Source organism: Neomonachus schauinslandi, chromosome 1, assembly GCF_002201575.2.
Source record: "Neomonachus schauinslandi chromosome 1, ASM220157v2, whole genome shotgun sequence".
Taxonomy (NCBI): domain Eukaryota; kingdom Metazoa; phylum Chordata; class Mammalia; order Carnivora; family Phocidae; genus Neomonachus; species Neomonachus schauinslandi.
Genome location: NC_058403.1, coordinates 26,756,651 through 26,777,686, shown reverse-complemented (window position 1 = coordinate 26,777,686; position 21,036 = coordinate 26,756,651). Strand labels below are relative to the sequence as shown.

The following is a 21,036-nucleotide window of genomic DNA, read 5'->3' as shown; positions in this document are numbered from 1 at the left end:
ATAGCAAATCTTATATGTAGAATCTTAAAAAAAAAAAAAAAAGTTGAACTCTTAGAAACAGAGTAGAAAAGTGGTTGCCAAGGGCTAAGGCAGGGAGTGGGGAGAGGCAAAGGGAGAGATGGGTAAAAGTATAAAAGCTTTCAGTTATGAGATGAATAAGTTCTGATGATCTAATGTCTCATATGGTGACCATAGTGTATAATGGAAATTTGCTAAGAGAGTAGAACTTAAATGTTCTTTCACACACACACAAAAAAGTGAGGTGATGGATTTTGTTAATTAACTTCTTGGGAAGAATCCTTTCAAATATACAACATATCAAACCATCATGTTGTGCACTTTAAATATCTTACAATTTGTCAATTATACCTCAATAAAGCTAAAAAAAAATATAGAACCTTAAAAAGAACCCAAACCCAAAACAAAACCAAATCAAAAATTTCTTCCCTGATGGAGTTTATATTCTCATGGGGGTGAGAATTCCACAACCAAACTTACAGTACATCAAATGGTGATAAGTTAATAATTGCCATGGATCAGTTAACCAGGAAAGGGGTATAGAGATTATGAGAGGTATTATAATTTTAGTAGTTTGGCCTGATAAGACCATTGAGCAAGACCTGAAGGAACTGAGAGACAAACCATTAGAAGTATCTGGGTGTATTAGGGGAGGGTTGCAAAAGCATCTCTAGCAAATAGAAGAGCCCAATATAAAGGCCATGACATGAGATCATATCTGTAGCTCCTAAGAACATCATGGAGACCAATGTGGCTGGAGAAGCACGCATGATGAGAAAGCACAGGAAATGAATTTAGAGAAGGAATAGGGAGTTAAAGCACATGGGATCTTATCAACAATTGTAAATCTTTTGAATGCAGTTCTTAGTAAAACAGAATATAAATCTTTTGGGCAAGGGAAAGACAAAATATGACGTATTTTAAAATTCTACCTCTGGCTTCTCTGTGGCCGTAGACAGTAAGAGAAGAAAGGAGATTCTCTTAGAAAGCTATGGTAGTGACCCAGGTGAGAGAGAACGGTCTAGGGAGGAAGCAGTACAGATGGTCGAACTTGAACTCTGGGTCTGTTTGTAAGGTAGACTCTGACTCCCCAGGGCTTGCTGGGTGAACAAATGTGTGTAAAAAAGAATGAGTGGTCCTAGATGGTTCACAGGTGTGGGACCTGAAGAGCTAGAAAGATGGGGAAGACAAGATGGGGAAGCCAGTAGACAGAACACGTCTGAGCTAATAGCAAGAGTTTGTTGTCATACATAGTAAGTTTGAAATGCCTAGTGGATAGTCAACTGAGATGTCAAGTAAGCTGCTGGGTATAAAAACACTGGGGAGGAGAAAAGAGTCAGAGATTTAAATTCATTGGTTCTCCATAGAGAGATGCTGTTTCAAGCTCTAAGAATGATGGGGAACCAGAAAGGGAATGAACACAGAGGTGCAAGGACTGAGTCCTGAGCATCAGCTGGAGCTGGTTGGAGAGGAGAGGCCAGCGAAGGGAATGGAGAAGGAAGAGCCACCAGGGAAACTTCATCCTGGAAGTGAGTGAAGAGTGTGTAACCAAGGGAGGGGCCATCAAATTCTGCCACAGCCCCCAAATGCTATGGAAGCCTGAGGACCAACTGTTTTATTTAAGATCATGCAAATTATTGGTAACTTTCCTACAAACAATTTCAAGGATGTGGCTGCAGTGGGGAAATCACAAATGGAATAAGTTCCAGAGAAAATGAGGAAAGAAAGTGAAAACAGCCAGTATAAGTCCTATTTTGAAGAGTTTTGGTATCAAGAAAAATAGAAGTGAAGTGTTGGTGAGAAGGGGTTGTACTATATGCTGGTTAAAAGTTTTTAATTTTTTTAAAGATGGGACAAATGATGGTTTCTATGCTGCCCTGAATATTCAGTGGGGAAAAAATTACTGATGTTAGGAAAGGGGATAGTGACTCTTGGAAGATCTTTGATATGGTCCTAACTTCCTCTCACTGGAATGTAAGGATGTAATTTTTGAGTTTCTTGACTGAATCAATTTTGAGTCTCTTGACTGAATTTTGAGTCTCTTAGCTGCTTCTTAATTAGTGGGATAAACGAAGCCAGTGGTTCTCAATCTTGTCTGCCCAGTTGAGTCACCTGGGGACTTAAATAATCAATGCCAGAGGCCCACCCCAGGACAGATAAATGAGACCGATTCATCCCATGGTTTTCGAAAGCTCCCTCCAGTTTCAGATCTAAAGATTTTCTTGCCTTGAGAACTACAGAAGTAGAGTAGCTAGAAAATAATTAATAATGAAGATAATAAAATGCACTAAGGCACAGACTTTTTTTTTTTTTTTACCAAGTCTCAGCCTAGTGGAAGAAAAAAATAAGACCACTACTTCACTGAAATATCTGCAGTGTAGAAGATTCTGAATCATTTAATTTCAAAAGACAGTCTAATCTAAACATTTGTTTTCATGATGGCTGATTTCAAGATGATACTGGCTGAGTCCTGCAGATCAGAAGAGGGGATTTCTGAAGAAGTAACAGGCAAGTAAAAAGCCAAATCTTATGGATGGACTATTTTGCAGTAGGAAAATTGAAAGGGAAGATCTTAGAATGATTGAGAAAAAGTAGAAACAGATTCATATTATAAACGGGCTCTCATATGGAAAAGTTTTTTCTAACTCTAAACAACTATGAAAACATAATGTTACTATAATTGTTGAGGATTAGCTACATTATTTTGGGGATCTGAATTACAAAGTGTTTCTACCATGTTTTGTCATTTACCCTTTGGAAAGAGTGGTAACACCTAAACTCAAACCTAAAACTTGGGCTTCCAAAAAGTCAGTACTTTTTGCGCAGTTGTTGAGTAATCTTATGAACTAAGTGCCAGTTAAAGAAATAAAAATTTATAAATTATAAATATAGTTAAAAAGCTCTTGACTTCTCAGAGTTACTGAATGAAATGGATTGTTATTCTTTTTTTTTTTTTTCTTAGGTGGGGGAGGAGGAGAGGGAGAGAGAGAATCGCAAGCATCTTCTGTGCTGAGCGCGGAGCCTACCGCAGGGATTGATCCCAGACCCTGAGATCATGACCTGAGCCAAAACCAAGAGTCAGTTGGAAATCAAGAGTTGGCTGCTCAACCAACTGAGCTACCCAGGCACCCCTTCATTTGCTCTTACTCCATGTTCTTGGAGAGAGTATTTTGTCCCTGTTTTCTATTGTGCATTAGTTTATGATACAGTACTGAGTTGCAAAGTCAATTAACTAGGACTTAAACAGCATTTTTTAAAAAGAAAAAGGAAGAGAATATAAAATATAGTGTATAGCATGCAGCAAGGTTAGGTGTGTTTTAAAAAACATCTTTCCATTTTATAATTTCATATGTATAAATATATAAAGTTTATATATATAACTCTACATAACATATATATATATATATATATATATATATATACACACACACACATAAGTACATACACTTGACCATGATATAAAATATATTTTTTACTGGAGGTCACAGTAAAAATTTGAAAGCCACTGGAGTAGTGAGTGTTAAGAACTTGATAAAATTGTGTGGAATTATTTTGAGTAGCATATTTTAAAAACCCAACCAAGCACGGGCCATAAGCCAGGGTTTATGACTATTTTCCTTATGGTGATTATTTGTTTTAAAATTTTTGTGGTAGCAGAATTTGGTCTTGTTAACATTTGCTATAATGTTCATTCATATTAAGTATATTCAAGTTGGAATGGGCTCAGTGCACAGAACAATCTGGCCCTGAGGAAAGAGGTGAAATGAGGGGAGATTTTTTATATTCATACCTAAGAGCTCAGTTTTCTCCCTTGCGAGTTTCCTTCCATCTCCTTATGCATATACTCTTATACACTGCACAAGATTTATTTTAAAGGCTATTTTCCTCATGAAAAATTTCCTTACCAATAATTCATGTACCAATTTCCTAATATAAAAATGTTTAACATGAAAATGACAGGTATGGGTTTGTATTAATAAAATGATAGTGTTGCCCACTCTTGTTTTAGAATTAAATGTTTCAGCCTCTTGGCCTTTTGGCTAAGATCAAGTGTAGAATTAAATGTTTCATTCTTTTCTTTACCTTCTTTGTCTGGTAATTACTGTGGGAATAAAAGTGAGAAGTATTATTTAACTTATTTTATATTTAAGAAATACACCTCAGAGTTTTGTCTGAAGTAAAGCGGGTAAAAACTTTAGGTACCAAATAATTGCTTGATTGTGTTTAAAGCTGAGTTAGTGATTAATCAAGAAGTTTCTGAGAACTTACTGTCTGGATGGCAGAATAAAGAGTATAATTCCTACAATGTAAGGTTTACAGTCGGGGATGAAATAATTTTATGAATAAACATTAGACTAATAATAAACATTAGAAGACTAATAAAAGACAATATTGACTATAGATATTTATACACATGTATCCTTCATTGGCCCTGGTCCACCATTCCCAATTGCCCCAACCTTATAAATTCCTTGAACATGGGCTGGCAGTGAATAAATATCATCCATTATTATATCGGGGGACTCAAAGAATATTTTTTAGGAAGGTAGAGTGCCTGTGCTTTTGAGACTCAAGAAACCTCAGCAGAAACCACACAGAAACACAGAATGTGAGAGTAGGAAGGGCCTCAGAGATCCCATTTTAGGGATCTGGACACCGTGACCAATAGCCCAGAGGTCTAGGTCCTTGTCCAGAGCCTTAAACTCAGTGTAAGAGGCATCCTCAAACCCAGGCTTCTGTGTCTGACTGAGTGCTCCTTCTTAACAACAGTAACTTCAGATCTCTTGAAATTACACCCAAATAGGCTGTGGTCATATACCCCCAAGAAAAGGCCACAACCAGACATGGCCAACCACAGACACAAGTCAAGCATGTAGTCATATATCCAATCACAGCATTTTACACAAATGTATGTATTCTATATAATCTATTTAAATGTTTCAATTATATACACTTAGGTAAATCTTATGCGTCAGGAAGGTGAGCTGTATTTTTACTCTGACTTGATGAATTCCCAACACATCATTGCATAACTCTGAAAGTATGTATATGCATTACCCCCTTGCCACTTTAACTTCCCTGTGTTAAGAGAAGACAAAGAAAAAGAAAGTGGGTCATTTCACTTCATTGCAAGATGATGCTTATTGGGTGGTTGTATTTAAAACAGAACCTTCATTTTAATGAGTCTCTAACCCTGATAACCTCGTATACTTTTTAAATTTGTTCAGGATTATATTACACCAATTAAATCTTAAACTGGTACAGTACACTTTTAAAAGTATATTTGGTTCATATATCATCTCTTACCTATTTTTAGTTGCTGTGTTCTCACTCTGTCTTGATTTCAGAGAACTCAGATACAGTTGTATCCTTTACCAAATCTCCAATAATCTGCATTTTGAGTGAACCCATCCATCACAGGAAATGCCCTTTCAAAATTGTATTGACTTGCAACTGTCTGTACCAAGCTTTGTAAATCCTCACTAATATTTTTAATAAGTTTTAATTTTTTATGAACTGTTTTTAGTGGCCATCTAGGATTTCAAATAATGTAGGGAGAACAAATGAGTTATGATGTGATTCTCAGGGCTAAGAAATGAACCAGGTGCTTTTCAAGTTTCTGTCTATGGTGTGATCTCAAGCCAGATCATAAAAGCCTGAATCTTTTCAAAATGTTTCTCAAATTAAGAGCTCATATGATGGGCTGTACTTTTCCTGTTGTAGCCCTCACCACCCTTTACTGTACTGGCTTGATAATTGTTACTCTCTTGTAGGAGACTACAATCTATGACCTCAGGCCCACTTTTTACTGCTCTATCATTTGCATCTCTATCAAGCATATGTCTGGTATAAAACAAATTTTGTTGAATTAGTGAGGACTACTTTGACTAGTGGTAAGACTTCACCTATTTCATTTGCATATTGGTTGGGATATGATGTTATTTGAGTGGTACCATATTTACTAATTGAAAATAATAATAATACTTTGGGGTGCCTGGGTGGCTCAGTTGGTTGAGCACCCGACTCTTGATTTCAGCTCAGGTCATGATTTCAGGGTGGTGAGACTGAACCCCATGTCAGGCTCTGTGCTCAACAGGGAGTCTGCTTGAGGATTCTCTCTCTCCCTCTGCCTCTGCCCCTCCCACCCCTCTCTATCTCTCTAAAATAAATAAATAAATCTTAAAAAGAAAGAAAATAATAATATTTTGTGTGCATTTTTTCAGACTTATTTCTTGAGTTATCTAGAAGTGTCTGAAGCTATCTAGAGTGTCCGAAGGACAGAGTTAGCTAGCTCTACTATGAGGCAGATTGCTCAACAAAGCCTGCCTATGTAAGTTTTGAAGACCCTTTATGATACCAGGTGGCACATGCACTTCAGATTATATGCAAATCTATTCTATATATTCTATTTAAATTTATTTGTCTAAAAAATATTCATTACTATTTAATGTTAAGATTAATACCAGTACTGCATGTAATTTGCAAAAATGTATGATAATAGGGGGAGCACTGCATTTTTTGTGACAAATACAAGTATGTGATTTAAAAAAAAAATTGAATGTTATTGTATAAGACCACCATCGAGATATATATAGAATGCCAAGAAAATGTGAAATGCTAAGTGGTGATGCACGAACACGTTTCCTCTTCATTGACGTAAATGCAGATGATGTAAACCATGCACTTTAAATCTGCATTTAAAATTCTAGAAATGCTAAGGAATGACAGATACAGAGAGGAACAGAATAGAATGGAGGAACCTACAATACAGGTGATATAGAAAGCCAATGAAAAAGTGAAATTTCCCAGTTCTCTGGGAAATTCCCCTAAATCAGTAGTGACAAGAGCTTGACTAGATTGTTAATGGGACAGCTTATTGGAAAATCGCTAGAGTGAGAGAAGCCAGCTGGAATATGGAGAGGCGTGGAATCAGTAGCAACAATGGAAGCTAGAAGACTAGAGAACATTATCTCCAAGGAGTCATGGAAAATAATTGTTTATCTGGAATTGATTACTACTGAACCTTTAAAGAAGGACAAACTAGAGATTTTTGCAAATAACAATGGAGAGCATTTCACAGCAAATCTGCAGTAAATATGAAGTGATTTCAAAGGAAAGTCCAACATGCAAGGAGGAATAGCAATTAAATAAAATAGGAAATACCCGTGAGACAATTAGCCAACATTTACCATATGAAATAATCACATTTTATAATTGATGGAGTAAAAATAAGAGAAATTAGTGTGGAACAACAAGAGACTCCAAGTTGAGAAACGACTAGTTAACATTAAAGCGCTCTGGGTTCCTATACGTAGGAACAGTATAAAAAGATTACTTAGCTTTAGTATTTAAGTGAAATACATAGGTTACATTGTCTAAGAGAACAGCTAATAGAATAGAAACAATGTTTAAATAGCACAATGTGGAGGGAAAAAAACTTGGATTTTAAATGAAGTGATTTAACTATTAAACATGCAAAATTATGATACAGACAGCAGAGGGCAGGGTATCCTTGATACTGTGTTGATAATTTCTTGAAATTGTAGAGCATGTCTGATGTTATCCCTGAAACCGTTATGTTTCTGTGTTGAGCCAGATATTAGAGATATTAGGTTTAAAAAAATACTGATGACACGATTTACTTTTTATTAAAAACAGAAATCTTGATATGACCTGCAAAATATTAGGGCATAGCTTCTAGGCAAAGAAATGTACATATTATTAGTCTTTGGATTAAAGAAATCTATTGAATTTTGCTAATATATTTTGAGAGTCCTTCTCTTTTCCTTGAAAATAATTTTGAAGTTTCTTGGCTAAAAACGAGGAAGAAAAAAGTGCTTATAGAAAAGGATGGTGAGAGCCCCATTTCCCAGGTTAAAGATAACCCCTTAATAAAGGCCAACATTATTTCTGGATGTGATTCTCTGGTTATATGTTTTCCTATCCTGTAAAAAACTTAAACATTCTTTAGGATTCTGAATTCCTCACAACATTTTTGTGATTTAGTGCAGACAAAAATTAGTTTTATATCCTGTTTTAATTGTGTTCATGTATAGGAAACATTGAAATGCTTCTTTCAGAATAAATGAGATGTTTTATCATACTGCCATCTTTATATTATTATAATTAAAGTGTCAAGGTATAGCATGTAATTGGACTTTGGCGTTCTCTAATTAGTCACTTAGGATAGCCTAGGTTATCCTGTGGTAACAGGTGACCTAAAATACCGGTAACCAGTAGAAACAAAACTTTATCTTTCACTCATTCTCCGTAGTCTCATGGGTTGGTCTAGTGCTGTTCCATGTTGTCTTCACTCTGGACCCCTGGTTGATGGAGCCCTTATCTGGAATAGTATAGTCTTCTAGCACCGGAGTAAAGAGAAACTGGCAAATTATATTGGCTCTTAAATTTCTACTTGCAAGTCATACATGCTCTCTCACGTTTCACGAGTCATATGACAAAGTTTGACATCAGGAAGTGGGAGAGTATAATCTTTCCCAAGAGCTGAGCTGCAAATATTTAGAAAAAATAACACAATCTGTTACAGTGTCCTTATGATATTAGAAATCTAGGGGCGCCTGGGTGGCTCAGTCGTTAAGCATCTGCCTTCGGCTCAGGTCGTGATTCCAGGGTCCTGGGATCGAGCCCCGCATCGGGCTCCCTGCTCCGCAGGAAGCCTGCTTCTCCCTCTCCCTCTCCCCCTGCTTGTGTTCCCTCTCTCGCTGTGTCTCTCTCTGTCAAATAAATAAATAAATAAAATCTAAAAAAAAAAAAAGATTTATTTAAAAAAAAAGAAATCTAGCTAAAATTTTAGTCAATCGGTTTGTGTAAACTACTTAAAACAAATAACTTGTGTTCTTCTAAATGTTCTTGTGATTTAGTCTTTATTTAGTCTTTGAGAAAACGTTTAGGAATCTAGTAAGTGGAATATTTAGAAATGGTGATTATTGATGGTAAGGAAAAAATTTTAAAGGTCCTGAAAACTGAAATTGTAATAGGATTATGGGTTGACTTTTCTTTTTCATGGTGATGGGCTGGTAAAGATTTGGAACTCTGGGTGTCTTCTTTACTATGTTTCTGATGAAAGAAATTTTAGGTCCGTGAAAGATAGAAGGAAAAAAAAAACAAAGATATTTTTCTTTGCAAAAATAAATTGTAAGTCTTAGGAGACTACCTTAATGAAGACAGTGTTTTAAATCTACAAGGTAACTTTCTGAATTTTTACATATAAATTTCACAATTTTTTCATATAAATTTCACAATAGCCCTGGTCAGTTAGCAGGTGATTATCAATGCCATTTTCCCATGGAAGATTCAGATTTAGAGAGAATGGCTCAAGGTCCGTTGACTGGGCCATAATAACTAAGACTGAGAGTTTAAATTTCTGACTCTTCTTTTTCCTATCTATAGATCATGTAACTTCTCAATTATTTTAGCAGTCTTACATAATCTTGATTCATTCTGTATTCGTGGATGCAGCTTTCGAGTAAATTCTACTAAAGACCTTATTATTAAAAAATCAAATAACTGTCACAGCTTGTTGATTATTTTTCAGTGCTACTTCATAAACTCCAGAAAAACTAAATATTGTTAAAATATCTTTTCCTTACAATTTTGAAATTTAAGCAATTTAAAATGAGTACAACTATGTTTCCCAATATTGTTATACTTAGGAGACAAATTCACTCAGTGACAATAATTTTGAAATTAAGAAAAAAAATATTGAGGTCATAGAACTTGTTAAATATTTCTAAATTAGAAATGGGCCCCAAATCATCTCTTTCTTCCCCCCTCCATTTTAAAAGGCCTAGTATTGCCCAGATTTCAGGCCTGCACATCGATCCTGACAAAATGTGGCTAAATCCCCTTTTGTTTGGAAAGCTACCTACCTTGTTTATGCCCTCTGGGAATCCAACTCTTTTTGTCCACCAAATCACAGCAAGTGGCAATTCACGTCAAGTGGTCAGTTTCCTTTGAACAGGATTGTATAGAGAGCCAAAAGAATACTTGAGAAGGAGTGAACCCAGACTATGGAAGGAGAACCCCATTGATTTTATTTCCTCTATTGTATGACAGTTTAATTATGACAGGCACAGACTTAGTTTGAGTCTTGCTCTATGATCTCTAGGCCAAGGGTTGGCAAACCACAACCAGTGACCCACCACCTGTTTGGGTAACATGGCCACGTTCACTGGTTTGAGGACATGTTTTCGCACTCTGCAGCAGAGTCGAATAGTTGTGCCGGACACCTTACGTCAGCAAATCCAGTATTTCCTCGCTAGCCCTTTAAGAAGTTTGTTGACCCCTGTTCTAGATGCACGATCTTGGCCAAGCTACCTAAATGTCTGTGCCTCACTTTTCTAATTATAAAATGTGAATAATCATCTTTACCAAATTGGGTTTATATGAGGATTAAATGAGTCACTCTGTATAAAAACTTGACATAGTGTTAGGATGGAGATGAAGTGCATCACAAAGACTGATAAAACCATAATCATACCCAGAAAATATAAAATAACATGTATTTCCTCTCCACGTAGGAAAGAATTGGTAAAAACTCATGTCAGAGAATAAATCTCTGGTGTTTGGTGAAGGATCTGGATTCTTTTTGCGTTGTTTCATTTCTGCTCAGTCTCTTTTCTGTGTCCCATGTAATTCTAGCCTCCTGCAAGTCTGTTTCGGACTGTCACTTCTTGTAGCCAGCCCTTCTTTATTATTTGTGGAAAAATCTGCACGTCTACATCTGGAATTGCTCAAAGGTCACTGTAAGTATTGAGTCTTTATTAACGATTTGTTCCCTTCCAAAAAGCTTTCCAAAATGCCTGCAGCCAGGGTTAGAGCTCTGAGAGCTAGCTTCCTCTGTTTTCAGGGACTCACGGTTGTGCTCTTACTTGTCTTCTCAGTGGAGAAGAGAAAGGTTTTCTTCTGTTTGCTCTTAGGCAGGAAGACATCTCATGAATTAAAACAAGTCCTTTTTTGGGAAAAAGTAGTCCAGTCTGGTATGTTTATATATTCCTGATTGGGGCACATTAGGGGTTTTCTGTTTTATAACTGTAGGTCTAATATCAGACAAACTACAAAATATGTGAAAATATGTTTCTTCAGCTTTGTGATTTCCAATATTTCCTTAACCTACTGGTTTTCAGATTATAACTAAAATATGCACAAATTCTAGGAAATTTAGCAAATATAGAAAACCGTAAGAGATAATTTAAAAATTTGCTCTAATCCTTTCCCTAAGTTGTGAAACTTCTTGACACACATTTATATTATATAATATTTTTATTCCTCTCTCTATATGTATTATAATTTATATACTGATATATCAGTATATAAATGGTATGCTTTATTATATCTTGTATCTTGTTTTACTTGATATAATCCTATGTATAGCTTGCCATGTCATTAATTTTTGAAACACAGTATTTTAGTCTGTGGAAATCCTGTAATTTATTTAAACACACTCATATTGGAAACTTTGGGACAGAGTAAATTGTTACAACTCTTCTAAAGGATAATTTATTAATATAATGCAAAATATTAAATTTAGGTACTCTTCAACATAGAAAATTGCATTTCTGTGAATTTACCCTAAGGGAAGTGATAGGGCAAACTCACTCAAATATGTGTACTGAAATGTTAATATTACAGTGGAAAATAGTGAATATAATTTTGCAGCCTCAATGTCCATCAGTAGAAGATGACATAAATAATTTATGGCACATACTCGGGTGGAATGCAATGTGGTTAAAAGAGAAAGAGCTCATTTTTACCTATGTACACTAAAATTGTTTATATTTTTAAGTGAAATAGAGCAAATTAAAGGAGAGTTTGTTTAGTAGATCTTAGTTTGGTAAATATATACATATACACCAATATAAAAATCGGGGAGTGTATCCTTCACAATATCAACAGTAGTTGTCTCTAAGTACTGGCATCATGGGTAACTGTTTCTTTTAAGTTCTTTCTTTGTGACATTTGATCCTGATCCATGGTTACTTTTGTGAACAGGGAAGAAAGAAAGATAATTTCAAAAAGGAAAAAAAAAATATTAACTATGATACTCTTCACAAATCTATGTCAGTCTTTCACAATAGTTGAGAGTGTACCAGAATTGAATTTTACTTTTTAGTGGAATCTTCATTTTTTTGTACCCACAAAACTTTGTAATTTGTAATTTATTCTACTTACAGTTCAAAGGTACTAGGAAAATATTTTTATGCAAAAATTGTTGGACTTATGGACCAATGGGGTTATTAGGACTCCTCATATGGGATGGACAGTCTTATGGCTAGAAGTACATGCTTCTTCCTTTTGCTTGATATGATTTCTCCAGAAGTTTCTCAGTCCATGGGTTGAAGGAAGGTGATAAGGGGGAGACTGAGTAGGAGACCTCATATTCCCATTGTTAAGAACTCCTAGTACCAGGAGAGACGTTGTATGACTTTTCCCACTTCTTACCTATTTTTATTCTCCAGGTAAATAATGGGGCTAGGAAAGTGCATATATATAACTAAAATAAATCATTATTATGGCCCCAAGAAGTATTTATTGTCTCATTCCCGATTCATCTCTAAATAGCTTTTGGACTAATTCAAGTTCTAAAATTCAAACTAAATCCCATGCATCCTTGGTAAGAATTCCAAATTCTAGTTCTATGTTTTTGGACATGTGCATGTGTCTATATGTATGTGTGTATATGTGTGTGTGCATAAAATATATGTCTGTGTCTATACATACACATATATATGCATTTGATCTTCAGAAATGTTGTGAAGCTTATGTCAATATGCTCTCCCTGCTTCTAGTCACATATCATGGTATTTCATAATATTTTAGGGAAAAATAGATGTCATTGTTTTCCTTTGCATTCCTTTTATTACTAGTATGGTTGAACATTGTTTTGCTTTGACCAGGTTACTTTACAATTTTGTTACAATTCTTGGCCCTTTCCTCTGTTAGAGCAGGAGTCGGCAAACTATGGGCTGCAGACCAATTCAGCCCCAATCTAGTTTTGTAAATAAAGTTTCACCAAGACACAAGCAGGCCCATCATTTATGTAGCCTATCATCTGTGTTTTTTTTTCTTGCTACAGCAGCAGGGTGAGTAGCTATGACAGAGATTGTATGGCTATCAAAGCCTAAAATATTTACTCTCTGATTTTTTACAGGAAGAGTGTAAGGGCCCCTCCTCATGTTTTAGAGGTCTAGTTTTTAAGACCCGCTTTTATCAATTTGAACAAGCTATTTATTTGGCAAGGATTTTAACTCTTGTTTGAAATATTTCTTGCAAATATTTTATTTCAAGTGACTTTCTTGCCTGATCAGGCCCTCAGATTTCCTCTTCTAAGGGATTCCTCTTCCCCCCCTTCCCTCAGCCTCCCTGAGCCTGGGGTGCTGAATGACACATGCAGCGTTCATTAACTTAGAAGGTCTAATAGGCGATTGTCCTTTTTATGATGATTATGGGTGGGCCCATTTTTTATCTGGCTTGTCACTTTCTTACCAGAATGTTCGCAACCCTTCTTCTTGACCTAGATGTTAAGAAATATAATTTCTGAGAATCATTTAGGATCCTTCTATTTGTAACAAACCTTGATATCCTAGCTATGATAAAGTTTTATGCCATAATGCATTTTTTTATATGGGCTCCTGGCTTTATTAAAAATAATTCCTTGGGGCGCCTAGGTGACACAGTTGGTTAAGCGGCCGACTCTTGGTTTGGACTCAGGTCGTGATCTCAGAATCATGAGATGGAGCCCCATGTCAGGCTCTGTGCTCAGTAAGGAGTCTGCTTAGGATTCCCTCTCTCTTCCTTTCCCTCTACCCCTCTCCCTGCTCTCTTTTTCTCTCTCTCTCTCTCAAATAAATAAATAAATCTTAAAAAAGAATCCCTTATGTTTTATAACACTCTAAATCTTTCCTGAATGGTTTCACTCTTTTTTTTTTTACATGGTTTCATTCTTTCTCCTTTTTATTCATTTTTTTCCTCCATTTTTTCTGCTCCACTTATTATTTCCTGCTAGTGACAGCTTTTGTTCAATCTGTTTTCCAGGTTGTATCATTAGCTCTGAGGGAGTCTTTTATTTTATTTTATTTTTTTTAAATTAAGAGCCAATTAGATTGTTACGTGGCTTTTTAAAATACCTATTAATCCCTAGGTATTTTTATACCTGAGGAAATGGATCAAACTCGTGCTTCCCAATTATACATAGGATATGATCCGATACTTTGACAAATATTTCTCCATCATGGTGATCAAATAATGTTACTGTGGCTTCTTTGTGTTTCCATATTTATCTGAATATTAAACATACAAAAAGAGAGAAATAACTATACTCCACAACATTCAGTTTTCCTCTCCTTCCCTTCCGCCTCCATGTAAATTTCCATCTCCCTTGTCTTTAGGGCAGGGTCATGTGTCTAACTGTGGTCTGTGGCTATGAGAGGAAGTGACATGTGTCACTTCAAGTCTGAGGTATTTAAGCATGATTTTGAGTTCCTCTTGACCTGACAACATTGGGAGCCACAGGTTGAGATGGCAGAGCTATAGACAGTGAGGCCACCGATAGCCTGGTTCCCTGAGTGACTCTATGGAGGAGGGTTTCTGCATAACTTATACATTTACCTGAACAAGAAATTTACCTGTGTTATGATAAGCCATTTAGATTCTGTGGCTGATTTGTTATGATTATATAACCTCAACCATTCTCATCAACACGGAAATTAGTATTAGACATGGGGCTCTACTATAATTAAATACTTGGTATGTTCCTGAAAGGCAGTGGACAGACAGTGAGAAAAATGATCCTGGAGGAGACAAAGAAGAAAATGTATGTCATAGAGTGGGAAAACATTTGGTGAAACTACTGTAGGTCAGAACTTGGAAGGCAGATCCTGTGCTTAGGTAAATTTAGCTCCTGAGTAAGAGGTAAAAACAAAACCATAGTAGTGTCTGCTAACTGCCTTTGGTTATGCTTGGCAAGGTATTACAAAAGTAAAGGTGAATTCAGGAAAGAACTGGCTGATTCACATGCAGGATTGAGAAGAATATGGATTCCTACAGTATTTGAAAAGCCAACTGCTTCTAGACCCAAACAGAACACAAAGAAAGTTTACGTTCAACAAAACCTTTCTGCTGAGGACAGTACTTAAGGCAGAGAAAGTTTTAAATGTGAGGTCTTCCTATCTGTTATTACAGATAAGCTTTAGGTAGCCACCATCAAATTGGCAGGAAAAGACAGGGGGTCAAGAAAACAAAGAACTACTGGAGATTTGAGAACTAGATATTTTATTTATTTTATTTTATTTATTTATTTTTAAAGATTTTATTTATTTATTCATGAGAGACAGAGAGAGGCAGAAGCAGAGGGAGAAGCAGGCTTCCCGCTGAGCAGGGATCCCAATGTGGGGCTCGATCCCAGGACTCTGGGATCATGACCTGAGCCGAAGGCAGACGCTTAACGACTGAGCCACCCAGGCACCCCGAGAACTAGATATTTTATTTTTATTTATTTATTTTTAAAGATTTATTTATTTGACAGAGACATAGCTAGAGAGGGAACACAAACAGGGGGAGAGGGAGAGGGAGAAACAGGCTTCCTGCGGAGCAGGGAGCCCGATGTGGGGCTCGATCCCAGGATCCTGGGATCATGACCTGAGCTGAAGGCAGATGCTTAACCAACTGAGCCACCCAGGCGCCCCGAGAACTAGGTATTTTAAAGCTTGGGTGTGGTTACTGCACGTGGAAATGACTGGAAACAAATGGAGAAGAAGCCTCTTAAGTATTTGAGAGAAATGTACTGCTAAAGAAATCACGAGCCTGGACGAATGACACCTTTGTATGAAGCTGAAAATGGCCTCTGTGTACACAACCTCATGTGAGCAAGGAGGCCAAGGAAGCCCTGAGGACACTTATTTTCACATACAGTCAGAGAGTCCCATTCCCATGGGACTAACGAAGAACTTGTTGTAGGGTGGAGACTCAAGTCACACACCGGTAGGGAGCCCTCCCTGTGTGCTCAGCAGGATCTTGAGCTTCTGATTGTGTCCCATTTGTCTTCTTTCTAAAAGTGAGTGTATTATTGTAATTATCCTGACCCGGTCACACCTCTGTGGATTGAGTGCGTGCGTGTGTGTGCTTTCATGTGTGTATGTGTGTAGGAGCAGGTAATTTGGCTTTTATAGTCATAGGTCTCCAAGCCAAGAGAAGCCACATAGGAGCTTGAACTTTATCTAGATGGTCTGGACTGGATGCGCTGCAGGCTGTCTCCTTGGGGAGCTGCTGAGCATGTGTTATGTGTGGGAAGAAGAGGGAACTGAATATTTAGTGAATTGAAGGTGATAGAGATTACTAGTCCCTACCATAATTGATTGTTTTCCCTGTGCTTGATAATTTCCCAACATCCCTTGGAGTTTATGCCAATGAGCTGTGAACAGAAAGGATGTGCTTTTCCTAAGAGTGGCTGAGTTCTCTCAGCTCTTTCTCCCCTTGCTCTGGCAAATGCTGAAGCCCTGGGTAAGATCAGTCTACTCAGGTCAGACTTACACTGTGTGCAAGGAGAGAACTTTGTGCTAAGCCATTGAGATCTGGAGTTAATCTTTTTTTTTTTTTTTTAAATCAGTTTTACAAAGGTTTTCTAGCTGGAAAACTTACCTGGGGTTGTTTCCCCTAAACAATGGTGTAGATCACTTAATTAAGAAAGTAAAAGCTGCCCAGAACAAAAAACTATCTAATATAGGTTTGAGCTGAGAGAAAGCTAAAAGCTCCCATGCAGCAAATTCTGACCCCCCCCAACTGGATTTCATGCCCCTGACAATTGTTCCTAAATCATGGGAGGTCAATTATTTGATTCCAAATGCATCCAATTTTTAACATTTTAGCCACCCTAGAAGACTAATTAATACTGTATGTCTTTTCTTTTTAGTACAAGGTATTGGTTTCCACCTATAATTATGGACAGGTAGAAAGCTACCTAGCACGTGACTTAATTAGGCTGGTCTCGTTTTCTAAGTTAATTTATTTTTACTTAAGGACACCAGAGTAATTTGTTAAATATTTTATAAGAATCTGAACGAGCAGCCGTGTTTACATTAGGGAAATAAAGCATTCGCTTATTAAAAAGGTTCAAAGGACATAAATCTGCTGTTTACGCCAACAGAAATTGTGTGCAGGTTTAATGTGTGACGAGGAGTCAAGAACCTGGTACGTGAGACTGCACCAGAACATTTATTTTTCCGCTTAATTCTTGATACAAAGTTTTAACAAAAGGAAACGAGAAGACTAAGCATAGATGGTGTGCATGAAGGGGAACTTGGGAAACTGAAGCAGTTTTAAAGAACAATGAGAAACAAATTCAATGGGTAAAACTCAACTTGAATGGGCTTCTTAGGAAATACACAGACATATCACTTTCATTTACATAAATTCTCATTTCTCAATGTTATATGTAACAATGTAGCGATGGTCAAATTTCCATATTAGGGAGTTAAAATGTGCACATGAAATTGCCTGAATAAGAATTTCCCCAAGGTTTTTAAGTTTCACTTGCTATTATGGAGTCTTCTTTTCTTGCTTAAACTCAGCTCTTACTTTAGAGTCCATCTTTCATCTCACTCAAGCAGACTCAGATCTATTCAACCTGCCCACAAATATAAGACAGATGGAAATAAATAACCCACTAGAAAATCCACTTGACGTGAGTAGTGCAGTTTACGTCTTAAAGGACTGGAAATGGGTCTGACTTTGAAGTCAATGAAGGAATGTCTGACACTTAGAGAAAATACATCTTTTTTATCCCCCCCTCCCTATTGAGCCAGAGATTGCTGGCCTTCAAGCTCCATGTAACAGTGAGGTCTCTGATGCTGCATTTGCAAGGTTGAGGTTTCTAAGAAAACAATGTTTACTACAATTGGGTAATATGGCTCTCTTCTGGTCAGAAAGGCTCTCTAAAGTGTACCTCACATGGGAAAAAGAAGTGAGTATTATTCATTTTTAGGAGTAGGTTCGTATTGCTGTTCTGCAATCTGAATTTATAAATGGCTTTCAAAACCCAATATCCATGCTAATAGTGATTATAGTAACAGATCAAATACAGTATTTTTTTATTCCACAAATTACATTAATTGCAGGTCATTTGTATGTATTTCCTAGTGAGGTAGAATGGGATCCCACAAATTCCCAATGTAATAAATTACATTAAGCATAACTCTTTGTTGAGATGATTTAAATGAATTTCCTTGCTATTGTAATAAATAAGGCTTAGTGATCCACAGTCTTTAAATTATGGAAAACAAAAGTAAAATTATATTGGAATTTGGGACAAATATTCCACCAAAATTTTTTACTCTAAATCTTAAAACAGTATTTCAAAAATGATAAGGATAATTAGTGAGCTACTAAAGAAACTCCACTGAGCTAACTTTAGGTGACAAAAAGTTAAAGGTTTAAGTAGTCAGATACCTAGAGTAGTAAATTTTTAAGATACTGGTATTAGCCTTTCTTAGATTCATCATTTGAGCATTTTTAGGCAGATAATTTCCCTGCATTTGTACGTGTTTAATGAGGAACATATCTCTATTTTTAGAAAGCTTGAGATAGTTTCACTTTGAGGGCTATTTTATCCATGCTCCAAAACAAAATAGAGCCTCTTAACTGATCAATTTGAATATTGCAAGCATGAATACAAATTAAAACTTTTCTCTCAACCAAATCTTTGTTTAACAAAAAATAAGCAAAAGTAGCATGCTTATTTAGAAACACTATTTATTTAGAAACACTATCAAAATTAAAACAAGGGAACCAAATGCCAGCTATGCCTTGCACTGTAAGCAATTTCTAGAACAATTCATGGAAAAAAGGATCTGGTTTAATAGATTACTTGAGAGGTTCAGAATATATGCCTTATGGATTTTTATGTATTTACATGAATGAGAAATGCTAAAAATTGAAATACTTTTTTAAAAGATGTTTTTTACCTTAAAACTCTACACCTGTGAGGCACCTGGGTGGCTCCATCAGTTAAGCGTCTGCCTTCCGTGCAGGTCATGATCCCGGGGCCCTGGGATCAAGCTAGGCATTGGGCTCCCTGCTCAGTGGGGAGTCTGCTTCTCCCTCTCCCTCTGCCCCTCCTCCGGCTTGTGCACTCTCCCTCTCTCTCAAATAAATAAATAAAATCTAAAAAACAAAAACAAACAGAAAAAAAGAAACCTCTACACCTGTAATTTACTTAACTCACCTGCAGTCTGTCCTTCCTGCCCTTAGATAGTGATGTGAGCTCATTGTTCATGCTGTTGGAACATTTTAAAAAATATATTTTAGATTGCTTTAGGAACTCATTTAGAAGAATTTCTTCATATGCTCAAAACCAAGTGCAGGACTCTGGTATATATTTAAGAGACAGTGGGATTTTCATAAAAATAACTTAAGAATCAGTAAACAATAAATGGGAAGAAAACATTAGAGACATTTCCATTACTTAATAAAGAGAAGTTCATGTCACTGAAGGCCATTAAAGATATTTAGGTTGAACATTGAAGAAATATTTTTGATTATGAAATAGATCATGAACAGAGTAGTCTTTCTCTCTCTTTTGTGATAGGGATATTAGTAGAGATAGTGGAAGTATTTGGGGTAATAACATCTATTGAGCACTTACTGTATACTAAGCACTATGCTCAATGCTTTACAATAATTCACGTTTAATTCAGTCCTTGCTACAAATCTGGAAGCTTGTTTTATACTCAAGTTATGCATGAGGAACTGAGGTTTAGAGAAGTTTACTTGTCCAAGAGTTATGGAATTGAGACCAGAGCAGCCAAGCCAGTGAAAGTTATTAAATTCTCTGGGTCTTAGATTTTTCCTATGTAGAATGAAGATAATAAGGCCCATCTCTTATGAGGTTTGTAGTAGAAAATGAGGTAACATGGGTGTGTCTGGATGGCTCAGTGGGTTAAGCTGCCTTTGGCTCAGGTCATGATCCCAGGGTCCTGAGATCGAGCCCCACGTGGGGCTCCCCACTCAGCGGGGAGTCTGCTTCTCCCTCTCCCTCTGCTGCTCCCCCTGCTTGTGCTCTCTTTCTCTCGATCTCTCTCTCAAATAAATAAAGTCTTTAAAAAATTGTTAAAAAAGAAAATGAGGTAACCTATATTAAAGGATGTTCAGTGAATGTTTAAGGAACATTATTTATCCTCCTTAATCAACTGTGCACATATGGCTAAGACTTTGTCATGGATCACACTGCATTTAAATTACATGTATATCTTGTTATTAAACTATGAGGTCCAGGAGGAGTTGCTGGAAACCTGTTTTAGTCCTTCCATGTCTCCTTATCTTGTACCACGTACACACTCCAGGACATAGGAAGCATGCAATGTATGTTGCCTCAACAAAAAATGAGTAGGAGACAGGACAAGGGAGCACAACCATCTACTGCTGGTTGGAAACCAGTTGGACAATATGGTTCAGATTTTAAAATGTGCTTATTCTTTGGCTCAGCAATTTCACTTCTAAAAATGTATCCTAAGGAAGTAATGAGATTTGTGTATCAAGATGTATTTTCAACTATCATCAACGCAACCTTGTCTTCAATAGGAAAAAATTAGAAACATCCTAATTGCCAATTTAAAAATTGTGCAACAGGTATACAATGGAATAGTGTGTAGTTATTAAAAGTGATCTATAAAAACACTTATTAGAGGCAAAAGAATCTCATGACATATTTGTTGACAAGTGTAAAATGCTGCTTATGCAACTATATGATCTTCTTTCTATAACACACACACACACACACACACACTCATGCACGCATGCGCACATACATACTATAAAGCTGTATAAATAAAAGAATGAATAATGGTTATATCTGGGTAAAGGATCACAGGCTATCTTTATTTCCCCATGCTTTGCTTTATTCCTGTGAATTATTTTGTAGAAAGCATATTTTTTATATTTGAGAAACAATAACCTGATTTTAAGAAATGAATGACATCATCAATGCCTGGATTTTTGACATAGGAC

General features: G+C 36.5%; 1 pseudogene; it reads left to right on the top strand.

Moving 5' to 3' along the window:
* Positions 1-4,038: 4,038 nt before the first annotated feature.
* LOC123326858 lies at positions 4,039-4,182 on the top strand (annotated as a pseudogene).
* The last annotated feature ends 16,854 nt before the right edge of the window (positions 4,183-21,036 follow it).